Source organism: Talpa occidentalis, unplaced genomic scaffold (genome assembly GCF_014898055.3).
Source record: "Talpa occidentalis isolate TD23 unplaced genomic scaffold, MPIMG_talOcc4v2.1 talOcc4.8, whole genome shotgun sequence".
Taxonomy (NCBI): Eukaryota; Metazoa; Chordata; class Mammalia; order Eulipotyphla; family Talpidae; genus Talpa; species Talpa occidentalis.
Genome location: NW_023605194.1, coordinates 112,056,335 through 112,072,643, shown reverse-complemented (window position 1 = coordinate 112,072,643; position 16,309 = coordinate 112,056,335). Strand labels below are relative to the sequence as shown.

General features: G+C 41.7%; 1 long non-coding RNA gene across 1 annotated transcript in view; it reads left to right on the top strand.

Annotated features, from left to right (window-relative positions):
- The first annotated feature begins 689 nt into the window (after positions 1-689).
- Positions 690-16,309, top strand: part of LOC119233631 (uncharacterized) — a 41,970-nt gene continuing 26,350 nt past the window's right edge. The window contains exons 1-2 of the long non-coding RNA XR_008550018.1: positions 690-756; positions 1,306-1,418. This is a non-coding gene — a long non-coding RNA (uncharacterized LOC119233631). The remainder of the gene's footprint in view (positions 757-1,305; positions 1,419-16,309) is intronic.

Here is a 16,309-nt window from a genome sequence, read left to right as displayed (position 1 = left end):
ACCACATAGGTTTAAATGGTTGGAGTGAATGAGTAGCAAGATCTGGAGGCTCCTCAAGGAAGGGTGGGGATCCAGTGAACGGTAGACCAAGTCTAAGAAAGAATATTACTGTGGGAAAAATAATGCAAGAGGGAAATTCTCTCCCAATCTTTATCCCATGACCTGGGTCATTTTTTTGCTTAAGCCTCTGCAAATCATTAGCAAAACATAAACTGTTCCCCCAAATTGATATGAGGTAACCAATTCCTTATCATTAAGAAAATTCTAATGTTGAAGCCTCCATGACTAAACTCACATAATAAATATTCAGGTATAAACCATGCTAAGAAACGCAAGATGCTTTATTACATTCAATACTGAGGTCCTCTGAGCCAATAATAGGAGATATAGAAATCTTATCCGTCACAGTTAATGTAGGTAAAATCCAAGGCTTAATGTCGGAAACCAGTTAAGGATGAAAGATAGAGCCCTTCTTTTTCTCTTTCTGTTAGGGGGAAAAGTATGTCCCAAAGCAAATTCCATATAGGCTTTGTGGACTCCACCCCCACCCCAGGTCAAAGCCAAAGACACTGGGAACTCCAAATCCCATCACCACCAAAGGGAAGGTGGCTGGGACCTGAGGGTGGGGTTAAGCAGCCAGGTGGATATAAAAGGCAGACACGTGGGCTTTGGGGATCCCCCATTTTGGCTCTCCGCCAGCTCGCAGCGTCCAGCCAGCTCTGAGAGTGACTTTGGGTTTCCAGGTCGTCGGGTCGGGTAGGACGCATTAAAGACTTTATTTCCCTATTTTCTCCCTGAGTTGTACATTTTCTTTATTTCTTTTTCTCTTGTAAATAAACCTTTTATTAACCCTTTTGTGTGTGTGTGTAGTAGAGTATTCATAAGTCCCTTTAAAGCGCGCGGGTGAGGACCCACAGCCAGGAACCCGTTTAATATCGGGGTTGCTCTATAACATTCCCTCAATCTGTTTATGGGAGAATCTTGACCACCTACAAATAATTGGGCTGGGTAAGGTGCACACAGCTAATGTTCCTTAAGCCCAAAGTCATCCTGAACAATCAGATTATCAGTGGTGGATGCCAATGATGTGTTATTACCCAGGCACATAACTTTGATTGTTCCTATCAAAGGTCTGCATAGAGGGGTGTTTGTAATATTATATGCATCCATTAATATTGCTATTACTTAAATTTTATTGAAATGGGGATGGGAGGCGGGGAAACATTTTATTTTATTGAGATACTCCATCCAGGGTCGACATGATTTTTTCCCAATTGTATCAATTTCTGTTTTTTCAATAACCAGATGCCTTACATCAAATCAGAAGAATGAGATATCGACGGGGAAATGCCTGTGGCCACTACAGGGAAGAGAAGAGAGAGGCAGAAGTAGGCAGGGAGTCTTCAGGTGACATTCAGGTACGTGCTTGTCGAAGGAGAGTAGATAGGAAAGAGGATTGGGTAAAAGGGTCAAGAACTGCAGTGCGTCTCCAGGAGGGCGTAGGCCAGGCCACTGCAGAAGCACAGGGCAGAGGCTGCTCCTTAGAAGAGCCCCACATCAGTAGGGACTCTAGTCTGACTTTGCTCCTTCATCTTGGGAGCAATCAGTAGCTCATGGCCTCAGTGTGCACTTTAGTAGGTCACAGAGATCTGGCCGCCAGTCACTCTTGGTCTTATGTACCTCGGCCACCATGCTCATTCCGTGACCTCTGGGCTGCAAGCTCATCCTCCTTCATTTCTTGCCAAATCTTGGTTAAGTTCAGAACTGAGACAGAAATTTATAGTAAACTTTTCCCTTCTGCACCATAAAAGACAGTGCTCACTAATCAGTGTAATCACTTCTGCTGACCTTGAGCATAGACATTTGATTCTTCATGAAGTCTTCCAAGAAGTCGTGGTGATAGAGTTGATGTCATTTTGTAGAGCTGCGTGTGGGGTCCTTGGGTTCCCTCTGGGAAAGGTGTCACCAGAGCTCCCGTTTCAGCAGCACACGGCGAGTTCCCCGGGCGTGTTTCTCCACGAGACCGAGATATTAGTTATATTTAAAGAGTAGGTTTATTAGGAAAAGGAAAAGGGACAGGTTTTGCCAAGAGAGGCCTGCATGGTTGCAGGCAGGCGACCTTGACAAGTCATGGGCAGGCAGGAAGCTGCTGCCCTGCAGAGGGAGAGAGTTGGTGAAAAGAGGCACCTGCCTAGTCACAGGTGGGCAATGGGAGAGCTACCCCGAGCCTGTGCGGAGACTGCACTGACACAGTCCTTTTCTCTTTGGGAGGGATCACTCCTCCATGGAGCAGCTGCTAGTCGCTGATGTTGGGTAACATTAGAATGGGACCAGAGATCCAGGGTGGGCCCAATCTCCATATCTTTACCCTCAGGCCTGCTCTACTCCCTAGAGCATTTGATCCTGGTTGGGTCTCCTGCCTTGTGATAAGGTTTTGGTGCCTAAGGGTCACGACCTCTACAGCTGGGTTAATGGTCATGTTATTCCCCTTGACCCCCACCTCCTTGTGTGAGTCAGGTTTTAGTGAGGTCTCCTATCCAGTTTTTCTATTCTTGTCCTCCATAATTGCTACATGGGAGATTAAACCTACGTGAGTATCCATAGACACTGCCATATGGATGTCTCTGTATGCATGCCTAAGTGTGTGCACACTATACATGTAAAGGTATGGGTCTTTCATCAATCATGCAAGTCAAATTTATGATCATTTCATATTTTCAGTAAACCCACATCCTTTTGGTAGACAAACGCTTCAACCTCTAAGCTCTTTTTTTTTATCTCATATACAATTGGCTTTGTGCTTTGAGGGAGACTCAGTTGCCACCCCAAGACTTGCTGACACCACACTTCCGGGCATAGCTCTGTGGGGTGTCCTTCCCAGCACAATTGAAACAAGTCAGAGTTGACTGCCTCAAGGTTTGTCTCCCTTTATAGCGTACTTGGCATAATCTTCACATTACGGATATTATTCTTTAATGCAAAAAGGGAATAATGCCGTGACAGTGGAGATCAAATTGGGTTTTACCATCCACTTCTAACATCTCTTTGAAATGTTTCATTTCCTCATATTCCCCCTGGTTGGGGAAAAAAAAAATCCCTGAAGCAGGAGCTCTCTAAAGAGTGATGCTTATGTATTAAATTCTAGCCACTGGGCAAATCTCCTGACCCAGAAAGATTTATTCTAAAACTTTCATAAATACTCCCATCCCTTTCATACACTTCTCTTTGCATTCTAATTACATTTTTGAGAAAGGTGAGAACAAATTTGATTGCCACAATTCTTAGGAGATGGAGCTGGTTTAACCTGAACTGAGCAAAGTCCCTTAGCCCTTCCAATGCCCTGCCGCCCCAGTCTTTATGAATATGTCAGGTAGAGTTTATTTGTCCTGATTGATTGGATGGTTGAAAGAAAACAAAGTTGAAAAGATTGAATTACTAACTTATGACTCAGTGTGGGCTTATTCTGAACCTAAAGATGGGGTATGGAGCAGATCAGGGATGTGAACTGCGCGCCAGCTTCCCCTGGGCTGTCCAGGAAGGGAATTTGGGTCCTGGTCACCACAACTAGAGACATTTAAAATTTTCATGTTGAATATGTGCGAATACATCTGAACTAACTAAAGCCTGACTGAGTGATTAGGTAGAAAAGAGGAAGCAGGAGGCACAGAAGAGTCTGCGTTGAAGCACATCTCCGTGATGTAAGGAAACTAGGAACAGCAGAGTCAATTCAGTGTTAGCTTTACTCATTGCATCCAAGCTTAACAGGTACATTTCCTCTCACAAACAAACTTGCTTCAGAGATGCCAATAGGTGTCAATAGGTTTCCTGTGTGGTGTGTCTGGAAAAGTCCAAGGGGAGATGAACAGGAGTCAGACTCCTCAGTCCCAGTATACTGCATCAGGCTCTGACATTCTAGAAAGAACAAATACTCCTTTCATATGTCCAACTTTGAATAAATACATGCATATTGGACATTTTGAAATTGTGGAAGAACTGTAGAAAAATGCTGTTTATGTTCTTATTGCTTGAGATGAAAGACAATGAAAGCAAGATCCCTTGAATATAAATAAGAACGCTATTGAAAACAGCAAGATTCAAGTCCCTACAAAGTACTTGAGAAGCTATCTCCAGATGCATGTTTTCATTTTTCCCCAAATTATCATCTGTTTTTTCCAAAGTCTATAAGGTAGGGATGGAGATTACCTGAACAATTTGCAGAAACTCATTCTCAAAGCCTTTCTCCCAACTTCCCAACTTCCTGTACTCCCCAGAGAGAAGTTGTCCTGTTGGAGAGGGCTTCTCAGAGAAGCTAATTGTGTTCCTTAGCATACAGTCTGGCCTGTCTCAAACCCTTCAGAACAATTAGCAAGTTGTCATCCATTTTCTTCCTCTGCTACACTAGCCCCCAGGGAAAAATAGAGAATAGTCACTGTGGTAATTGCCGGCTTCCTTCCCTTACCTCTTCCTGCTGGCTCCTAACCCAAGGCTCATACAAATATGGTATTTTAGGGTTTAGAGAAAAAGAACAAAATTTAGTCTCAAAGAGTCAAACTTATTTTCCGCTTCCCTGGTTTCCTCACTCTTGGTATTTCACACGGGAGCTGATTTCCATTTCATACCCCTGAGAAGGAGCATTATCATATTATCATGAAGAACTAAATTAGCCCCTATTATCCCTGAGCCATGAGTTTGAGGTCAGCCATTTGGAATTTATCCTTGCTGATCTGAGAGCTCTGGCTGCTGGGGAGCAGTGAAGCCAGGCAGTGAACCCCGAGTACCGAGTGTCCCGCCTGTGGCTAGAAAAAATGACGGTCGCTCAGGTCCTGATAAGGGGGATGGATGGCAATTTCATGCCAAATGACATTAGTGCTGTGATCTGAATCTTATTAATTATTATTTCTGAGCAAATGCACTTGAGAAAGGTCAGCACCCCTCCCTTTCCGGCTCTCCTGGCAGATGTAGCTCTGGCCTCAGAGGCCTGGAGAAGTGCTGTGGCCCCAGGCTCCAGCCCTCCCTGGGGAAACAGCTCAGCCTGGGTGCCAGAGGTCTCTGAAGGAGCCTGCTTCTCTCCTCCCTGCCCCCCTCACCCCAGCAAGACTCATTTTATCTGTCTAGGCTCTGCTGAAGCCAGTAAGTGAACACTATCTTCAGGTTAACTGTGCAGGAGGCTGACACAGTTTAGCCCCATGTGGGCTCTCCACCCCAGGGCACAAGAAGCCAAGAACCAAGACACCAGTTTTGGAGAAAAGTAGCTTACTGCAAGCCCATCTGGCAGGAGCCTGGAGATAAAGTGGAAGTTAGTCTCCCTAAGATTGGGGCTTTGAGGAGGTGTTTACAGAACAAATATGTAATAAGAACAAATATTAAAACATGCAAGTTGCTAGAGGCTGATTGGTTGTTTTCTGCAAAATCATGGTGTCACTCTAATTTGGAGTCAGGACTGCGCAAATGGAGTACACTGGCTTCTGGATGCTTCTGCCCTGAACTGTCATTCCAGTTCCATCTTCCTGGTTTTCTGTCACCCCCAAGAAGTCACCCCAAGGACAGCAACATTGCTCTGGGCCTGTGCCCTGAAACACAGCTGTCGATTTATGAAAAATCTTTTCTATCCTCATTTTAAATGGGGGGGGGGTACTTTTGTCCAGTTGCTGCGAACCCGCCCTGCTGTTCTTACAAGGTGAGCAGAAGAGTAAAAAGGTGATTCCCTGGGAGAAGGGGAGGTGTCAGGTTTCCTGTCCCACCCAAGGAAGGGTGGAGCTGAGCAGGGAGGAAGAGAAGCTGGGTAGGGACTGGAGCAGGAAGGAAGCAAGAAGGAAGCCTGGAGGAGGAGCAGGGAGCAGAGAGACATGTGGAGAAGCTGCATTTGGGCTCGGCCTTGGACTTGTACCAGGGACTTGGGGGACCTGGAAGGAGATACTTGAAGCAGATGTGGGTGAGAGACCCATGTGGGTGAGAGACCCAGTAGCAGACTTTCTCTTGATCTTGGGTTTTTCCCTTTACTTTCAGACGTGTCTGGTCCCTTCTGCCACTCTCCTATGGGGCAGAAGTTCCCTTGGACTCGTGGCAGGCTTTCAGGCCTCAGTGGCCCTGCTTTGGGCCAGCCCTGTGTGGCTGAGCATTCACCCATGAGGGGATGGGCAACTTTGGGTGTTTGATTTGGAAACTACATGCTTTCCTTTCTCTTCTCTCTGTTGCACACTCATTGTATTAAAGTTCCTTTTTATGAAAGGTCTAAGGCTCTGGAGTATGTTTTGTCTTGATGCAGTGGATGGCAGAAGCTATTTAGAGCAGGCAGGTGTGGGGGTACTGGGGTGCCTCCCACCCTGCCTGGTCACAGAAGCAGGAAAAGTCCATCATGACCTTTATGGTTCTGATGGGGGAGGGGGGGTTGTGGAAGGAAGATTAAGGGGCCCGGAGGTTCTTGACTTCTTTGCAGTGTAGGTGAGTTAAGATGAAGCTGTGCTGTAGGCCACAGTACACGTGCACTCAGGAGAGCGTGGCAGGTTTCAAGGGAGAAATTTGAGTCTTGAGGCTGCTGATATATATATTTTTGGTTGAGAGGGTAGAGGGTACAGATAGAGTGAGTTTTGGTCTGTTTGTTTAACAAAAGGGGCAGGAATTTGCAGGTGAGTGTAGTAAGATTGGGCCAGTTTATTTAATAAGAACCATAGACCCTAACCTCCTGTTAGATAAAAAAAAGTTTTTACAGCTAGTGGCACCCACGGTGAGATAAACTGATAGGGTTGAGTCACCTTTGTTCTGGATTGTGCACAGCTGTTTTTCAGAAATGCTGCCTGGGAAAGCGGAAGCGGTTGCACCATTGCGCTAAATTCCTGTGCTAGCTCAGTTCCAGCACAGCTCTGAGAGCAGTCTTCCATGTGAAGGCAAGTTAGATTCTCCGGCCACGTGGGCCCTTGACTGAGGTCTGGTTCCTACTATTCCTGAACTGATGAGAATGACTCACTGTGACTGAAATGTCTGTGCAAGCAATGTGGTTTATGGCCATCATCTGCCTTCCTTCTGGGGGGTTGGAATTTGAGGACGTGCTGGACAGAGGGTGCCTGTGAGCAACCCCCAGTATGCCTCCTGGGTACTGAGTTTCATGACATTTAAGTGTTGCTGGAGGACTTAGGTACATCCTGAGCTGGAAGCTGGCATCTGGTTTCCTGCAGACCCCACCCCACATGTCTTAGCTTTTGCTGATTTTGCTTTTGATCCTTTCTCTATAGTAAATCACAGCCATGCGCAATGATAGGCTGTGTCCTGTGACTCTTCTCTGTGAAGCTCCAAATACAGGTGTGGTCTTGAGGACCCCTGGGTGCAAAATGAAAGAACACTCACTGTATTTTTCACCTACACTTTTCAAATTAAAGCTTTAAGATGCATCGTCTTATTATTTGCTATCACTTTAGATAACTGTAAGAGAACTCAACACAACATAAAAACTTCAAAGCAAACTGTCATCTTACAAATGAAGCATCACTGTCAATTCTACATTTAAATGGATATTTCCATAAAAATGTACTTTATGCTGTAAAAATTGGATGTTGGGGCAGCTTTTATTTTTAAACAAGCTATCTTATGAAACAAGTATTTCCCCAGTACACCCCTGTTCTCTGGAGTTCTTGGGGTTTGAATTATTTTCCTTGAGAAGAACTGTGAGTGGAATATTCTGAGAAATAGAAATAAAAATATTATATTTAAGTAAATATATTAGAGAACAGGATGAAGCCACAGAGAAAGGCTAGTTGGCTCTTGAGAGTGATGCCGGGAATTTCGTCAGACACCGAGTAATATGTGTGTGTGTGTGTGTGTGTGTGTGTGTGTGTGTCTGATATTAAGAACCATAGTTTTCATTGACTGTATTAAACATTCTTTTTGATTGTATGAAAATCCTTTAGAAATTCATCAGATAATTACAAATATATCTTAAAGCTTTATTAAAATTTGAGTAAGATGGCAGATGGTCTATTAGATAAATTCAGTTATATAGCAACTGAGGGGAGACAGGGGGAGAAGGAGATTTCTCTTAAGGACAGTACCCAACCCAGTTCTTCCCCAGGGGGCATCATGTCCGCAGAACATGGGAACATCAGTGTGAGCCTCTGTGGGTATAAACACAAAACTAGGGCAAAGGCTTGTGCCTTACTTGCCAGAACCAAAGCCCAGTTCCCTTTTTCCATAAAATTGTTTACTCCAGAGTCAGAACAGATGTTTCTACTCTGTGTAAGCCGTATTATGCTTCCACCTTTCCTTAGCAGAGCTCTAGTGGGCTCATGAACTAGAATCAACGTGATTATAAACTTGAGGCAGACACTGAACTGGCTTGCCAAGCACATGCTACATCTTAAACGTGGTTAATTTGTCAAGTGTTGTTTTTGTGATCTGCAAGATGAGAACGACACCATCTGAACTCAGGACTGTAAGAACAACCTAATGAGAAATCAGTTTGTAAGTTTGTAAGTACAAGACCTGCAGACTATACTGGGACATCTTGGTAGGCAATGAATACATAGAAGTTCTGGTAGGTAGGTAGGTAGGTAGGTAGGTAGGTAGGGAGATAGATAGACCTATTTCTTATCATCTGGGAGAACCATCACATTTAAGACATATTCAAAGACACATAGATACATAAGTAAAATACATTTACTTAGCAATTTTCAACTAATTTCACATCTATGCAACTCAAGCTAGAGCAATTCTCAGGGTTTTTCATGTAAGAAGTAGTTTGTTCTAAAAAAAATCACAGTTTGGAAATCAAAGCATGGCCTCTTGTGCCTGGTGACATGAAGCCTCTTTCTTTTCAAGGCAATTTTATGACATGTTTATCTTGATTAATCATCACCTGAGTGCCCACCAAACCTTGTATCAGCGAGAGGAGGAAAGCCCAGGTCTTATTCCTCCCCTCCGTGAGTGATGTCGTGATACCTTGGATTCTATATTCTAATTCAGGTCACATTTGGTGACAACTCACCCAGTTATTTTCCGGGAAAGCAGTAACAGATAAAATGTCGATGTAAACTTCATCTCATTTATATTAGAGATGATAATTACAAACCCGGGTGCTTGCTCTTTGCTCTGGCTCTTGCAGACGTACATGCAGTGTCAATGTGACCTTGAGGTCACTGGCACTCACAACAATGAGGCCACAGTATGGATTTAAATATCTCATCTGAAATTTTATATGTTATGTAAAGATGCTTGGGATAGACAAATGAGACATGCTGCAGATAACAGAATTAGAGCAAGCTAGGGTTAAGTAGATAAGAAGTGGGGTGGGGAAGCTGCTGAGTAAGTGAAGGTCAGGGAGAACATTTCATGGCACCATCACGGGAGAGTGAAAGAAAAGGACAGAGAGACCTGAAGCCACAGAAAAAGGCAAGTTGGCTCTTAAGAGTGATGCCGGGAAGTTTGTCAGACACCAAGTAATTCAGACTGAGCCCTGACAAAGTCCTTACAAAGTCTTTTATGCACCACATTGACAGCGCCAAGCTCAAGATGGCATTGCTCACCCAGCCAGAATGTTCTTCCCTTATTGGTCTAATTGCCAGAGTGTGTTCAGTGCTGAAGACAGACGTCAATCTGGGATGACCTTCTGACCCCAACCCCAGGATAACTCATGAATAACAGATCAGCCTCTGCTCTGTGCTCGATAAACTCTCAGATCAGAGTCCCCATAACACACGCTTGCATTTGTTTCTTTATGTGGCTCTTGTTGGAGATTGTCATCTTCCCAGCTAAAAACCTAATTCATCTTTGTAGGTGCCTGACACAAAAATATATTTTAGATTAATGGCCAATCCCATGAATGAATGCAGAAGAAAGAGAAAAGAATACAAGGAATGAAAGGAGGGGAATGTGAAGCACCTCATAAATCCAATAAAATGGGGGGGAAAAGTATTTTTCTCACGTAGGTTTCCTTAAGCTTTGGGAAAAGAAGTTTCTTCTCTTAGGTCAGTGCTCAAAGATAACTGATGATAAAAGGGGTCAAATAAAACAAAACAGAATAAAATATGGGACTTTTGATCACTAAAGTGTGTACATAGAAACTGCAAACCAGAGGCCCGATGAACACGATGAATACAAAAACACACCAAGGAAAGAAAAGCCAAGCTCCAATCCTGGAGCTCACAATTTTTTTTTTTTTTTGACCATAAAAAAATTCAAACTAAAGCTGGTTTTCTGAAATCTCAGTGAAAGTCTGCAAATCAGGTGGACACACACCCTGAAATTAGACAAGAGGTTAGGAGACCCTGCGTCTTCCTGAAGGTCTCTGCTAGCCCCTGGAGCAGTCACTGGTTACCACTCTCATCTGTTTATTTTTCTACTCTGATCCCATTTCAGGCATCAGTGCCTTTCCTGGGATGTTAGTCTGGGCTGGCAATAGTGGCTCCGAAGGCCCTCGGAGCCCTGGTCCTGGCATCAATCACATGAGAAGTTTATCGACACTAAAACACTTTCTCATTATCAAACACCCGAGAGAAAATGTGTCTTAATGAATTCGAGCCCGAGCTGCCAGTGTGAGTGTTGAGGCAAACAACACACTTTCAGCAGCCTCATTATATGTAATTATGATTTTGAAGCGAAGGTATTAGGGCCTACCACCGGGTACACCCCAACATACGGATTTGCTATCTACTGAGCCCCTGGAGATGCTGCTACCCAGCCAGCACCTGCTTTTATTACATCATCCTCGTGATCAGACTTCTTATTTAAGTCTTTATTAAGCTGTCAAATTCTGATTTTCTAAAATCAACTAGAACAAATACTTTATGATTTGAACCTGTCTCTCTTTTCATTCCTCACTCCAAATGTACAATTCACATAGCTGAGCTAGAAAATAAAGATTAAACACAAATTGTTCACTTCAAATATACCCATATTAAATTACCATTAAGTATCAGAAAATACCCTGAGAACGTAAAGCAATATCTACCCCATATCTGCTCTCGAGCCTTTGTGATGCTGGCTGAGGAAAGGAAGGACAACCAGGAAATATAAGTAAAACAAAAGATGATAGCTTTAGAGTTATAAACTTTAAAGTGGGTTCATGAAACAGAAACTCTCATCAACTTGAGGATGTAGGGAAGAGGTAGAGAGTAAGAAAATTGCCCAGGGAAAATGTGAGATTAGATGTTGAGGGAAAAGAAAGATTTGTTGTAGGAGACCTTGAGAAATCCAATGGGGAGAGCCTAGAGGCTAGAACTGCGAGGTAGAAGCGTCAGCAGTTCTCTGTGGATGAACCACGGGAATTTGAGGACTAAAGGAAAGAAAGATTGGAAGCTGGGGCAGTGACATGACAGAGGAGACCGACTTCAAATTAGAGGCAGCTGCATTTACCTTAGGATCCAGAGAGGCTTACTGATGGGTTTTGGCAAAGATGAGCGCTTACAATAACACCATCAGAGTTCTATATGAGAAAGACCAATCTATTCATCATTTTAAGAGAAAAAATTGGACTCACCAGCCACTGAGGAGGTAATTACAAAAGGCTGAAGAAACCCTGGACTTGTTACTTGAAATTAAACTTGGGAAGAAGGAATTCCTCTACATAGATACTAGCTACCAAAGTGCACCTAGGAATAATATAGAGTCTAAATAGGCCTATACCTATTAAGGAAGTCTAATTAATAATTAACAGTCTTCTAAACGTGGAAAATGTCAATGTAAACAATGGATCAATATTTTATAACCTGTCTCAGATGTACAATACTAATGTAAGGTGTTACTCATAGGGAATCTGGAAGTGGGGTATATAGAGACTCTCTGTACTGTGCTTACAAGTTTTCTGCCAATCTAAAAATATTTTAAATACTATTTATTTAAAAAAATTAACTTTGGGACAATATTTCTCTGCATAGACAGGAGAGATTTCACCACTGTCTTTAGTCCATAGAAGAAGCCACTTTCTGTTTAAGAAATGGAAGGTTGAACAACTAAAAGAGAAATAAGTTGCCAAATGATTCAAATGAATAATAATATTGCTGTTACAAGTTCAAAAAGAGGAATTCTGTGGGTTCAAAAAGTTATAAAAGACGTCTGAATCATGTAACCTTAAGCTAGTGCCTAACTTCTCTGTGTGTAAGTTTCCTCACCTCTTAAAAGGAGTAAGTTAACACTTCTCTCTGGGGTGGGAGGATTAACGGGTCAATACTGGAGAGTTCTTAGAATATTGTCTGCCAGAGACAATTCACCACCACCACCACCAGATGAGTCATGAAATGCAAACTTGAGCATTTGAGTCTTTTGTGTGGAATCTTCCCTGGTGACTTTACAAGTGGGATGCTCACTCCCTGGCCACCTTTCACAGACGAGAGCTGGGCATAGCCCATGAGGTGTGAGCAAAACCGAGGGTGTTGTAATCTCCTCTGTTCCTCAGTACAGCGCATAGTCTCTTCTATTTCTTCTCTTTTTAAGTTGTATCATTTTTATTGAGGTAACATTTGTTGACAATCCTTTGCATCTTTAGTGGAGTGGGTCCACAGCTCTTTATGTTACTACCCCACACCTACCACCCACCTGATGCTCATAATTCTCCACCATGGGCCATTGGTGGAGAATTCTTTTTACTCCCCTGCCCCACCTTGCCTTTCTGGTAGCCTCAAGTCTGCAGTCAGGTTCCAGGGTTTAACACCGTGCTTTTCTTCTGCTCTTGCCTTGACACCTCTTATTTTCAAGAGAAGAAAACCAAGCACAGTATAAATAGGCTGGTGGTTGGGCAAATATATCAAAGGACCAAAGTTTCCTGACAGTAATACAAGCTGATGTGAATATTGACTTGAATGTTCTCGCTCTGCTCTCAGACGGGGACAAAACAGACGAGGACGTCTTTCATCCAGGGCACCATAGCTGTGCTCAGAGATGAGGTGTTGGTGTGACATGCTTCTCTGGTGTGACATGATGCTCCTTAGTGTCATTCCAGCACAGGCTGACAGTCGCTTAAGCCACCCAGTTTAGTCCCTGAAGTTTTGAAATAGGGAACTTGAGGGTTTTCTGATTCTGAAATTCTGTGGTTTTTCAGTCAATAAAAGTAATGCTGAGAATCTATTAAATTTTATGTTTCTGTAATACCAACTGAGGTCATTTTTTAGATGGCAATAATTATCACAGCTAGGAAAACAAATCTTACAACCATTAAGGATGGGGTCTAATATTCTGACATTTTCATAATCACTTGACATTTTCTTTTTGGGTTAATGTCTTTTCTAAGATTAAGAGCAATATTTGATGCTAAGATAGAAAAAAAAAATTTTTTGCAGGGTAATTGCAAAACAAACTTGCATATATATGTATATGTGCACGTGTATATATATATATATACAATATATAATATATAGTATAACATATATATTATATTTAAGTAGAATAACAGAAATAATACATTTATAATTTGCAAAGGAACATTCCACCAAGAAATAAAATTGTCTTGCTCAAATATTCATCAGAAAACAGTATGTTGAAAAATATTACCTACAATGATCCAAAATGAGTAACCACAATTAGATATTCCTCATCAATTCATTCCATTCTACTTAATAAAGTCTTGTTCCATTGGATCTTGGGAAAGCAGTCTGCTTTTATGAAGTTGTATACTACTTGATTAAAAATAATTTTGGAAACATTACATCAGTCCCCTGGTAAAATCTAATAGCTAAGTGATGTCCCCTCAGAAGATTCTCTCTAGACGTATGAGCTTTTCCACAAATGTGAAATGAAAGTATAAACAATCTGTTGATGATAAGACTGAATGAGAATGATTAGTTTGTTACACTGTCAGCATTAGGAGATTCAATGAAATTGCTGTTCTCTGTTGGGTTATACTATGTGATGACTTCTCTAGGATTTGACCTAGGTTTCTTCTGAGGGTCAAACATTGTGAACTATGAGGGTACAGTCTCAATCCTGAGTCTTCCAATTCTCTCTATGATGTAGAAAATCTGTGAATGAATATTTGTACTAATAATATTTTCTTGCACAAAACTATCTTAGAGATGGTATCCTTTCTCTTGATTTGACAGTTTTTCCCAAGCAGCTCTTACAATGGTGTTGAGCTAATTAAGAAATATCAAGCACATCAAAGAACCTAATTACTACTAGCATTATGTCTTTAATAAGATGAAAGAACAATTTTTGTAGGTCTCCAAGGTCTTCTGGAAAACTCCAAATATTGTTTAGGTAGTAAATGTATCTTGACAAATATTTTTCTAAATCTAGGATGTGACTTTAGGAGTTCAAAATCTAAAGAGTTTATTGGAAGGAATTAAGAAAGGAACGCAGATGCCTGGCTACCTATTAACCATAATATCAGCAGAACATTTAAAAATAGACATAGCAAAAGGTAACCTAATTGCAAGATGCTTTCACTCTTTCAGAAGTAACTTTTTGTTTAAAAAAAAAAATTAAGGGTGCTATGTGGCTGTCAGAATGAACAAAAATGTTTTCAAATGAGATATATAATTTCTGTTGCCTGGAAATTACACAAAAATGAAAGAGTAACCATTTATAATTTCTTATTAAGGGACCTGAATACTTCAAGATTAATTTAGCATTTTTGCAGAAAGAAAATTTATATTCTGGTATTGCAGTCATATAATCTCTGTCAGTAAAGGATTCACAAGTCCCTTTAACTCCCAACCCCCTTATGAACAAATCCATCAAAAATACACCAAAAACATTTCATTTCTTTTCAGACTCATCATTTTGGGGTATTATAATCCAAGCCAAAAAAATTACTTTCTTCAAACCTTCTACTACTTGCTATATCCACTCAAAAAATTGTCATTTACTATATTTATTTATATTCTGGAGCAATCTGACACTTTTTGCAGGACAAAACTTTTCTCTTTTTTTCCTTTAAAAAATACATTCCACTTTACACACACAGAGTTATGTTTATTTTCCATCATTTTTCCACATCTACCCTTGAAAGTTCCCTTTATTATGAATGGATAAGTCTGTTTTGCACTCCTGGCACTGAACTCCCCTGAACTGGTCTGCCTACATTATTTGTGGAATCAATGAGATTTGTGATGCGCACCTGCTTCCCTCTTAGGAGCTGAGATGCTGGCAGGAGTGGCTGGTAGTGTAGGTTCAAGAGTAGGTTCATGATCAGCTTCTGATAAAGACTCAGTTCTGTGTCTCAAGCAGGCTTCCCTGGGAAGAAGCCTTTGCAAATGCTGAGGTGGTCTGTGAAGGAAAAAGCTTGCTCTGCAAACCCTGAGAGGCAGAGCTCTGGAAGGTATACCTGGATGATGCCCAGGCCTTGTCTGATACATTTCTCTCCCCCTCTAGTTCTGCTTTGTGTCTCTTCACTGTAATAAATATCAACCATGAGTATAATCCAGACTGGTAGAGTTTTGAGATCTAGTGAATTCCTGAACGTACAAATAAAAGCCAACACATCAGCTTTTTCTGGGATCCTTCACTCTTAAATAATAGATATCCAACATTTCCGAGAAGATCACCAAAACTATGTCCCTAAAGATTGTTGAGGGCCCTCCTAGCGGCCTAGGGGTTAAATCTCAGGGCTATCAAGGTATCACAAACCACTGCCAAATGAGTTCAATCCCCAGCCAGGGAGCTGACCAACATGGCACAGCAGACCTCTCCTGACTTGCCCGCTGTTCCCCTCAGCATTGTATTTCAGTCAGTCTGTCTGTCTGTTCTGCTCCCCACTCTGTCTCTGGTGAACTCTCTCACCCCCTGTACCTCTGGCTCCATCCTAGTTTTCTATGCAAAATAATAATAATAATAATAATTTAAAAAAAAAGATTGTTGAGAGTAATTTATTGGCCTTGTGGAAACAAAACTAGAATCAAAGATGGTGGTAAACCAGAAATAAAACCAAAACTATAGAGTCAGGGGTAAAAACAATCAGTGAAGGTAAGTTTCTTTGTCCACTTTGATTCACTCTGGAGAATCAAAATGAAGCGCAGTTAAAGTTGCTTGAAGGAGCACTTGAGAAAGAGGTTAGCTCATCATGAGAGAAAGGCATGCTGAAATAATTGCTTAAGAGAGAGAGAAGTGGCTAATGTACTACAGAGCAACAAAAATGTAATCTTTGTAGTTATTTTCTAACTGACAGAAATTATTTACTCTCTACCAAACAAAAATTAACATGTAATTCCACAGAATCTGGTCCAACTCAGTAATAGTGACTTAAACAAAGATCCATCCCTAGGGAACGAGACGGCTCTTAGGCAATGATCGAGTGTGCCATGACAACAACAGTCATCTTTTGCTCTGTTTTGAAATTTTGGATATTTTTTTCTTATAAAAGTGATAACAAATTGTATAACTCATAGAATAC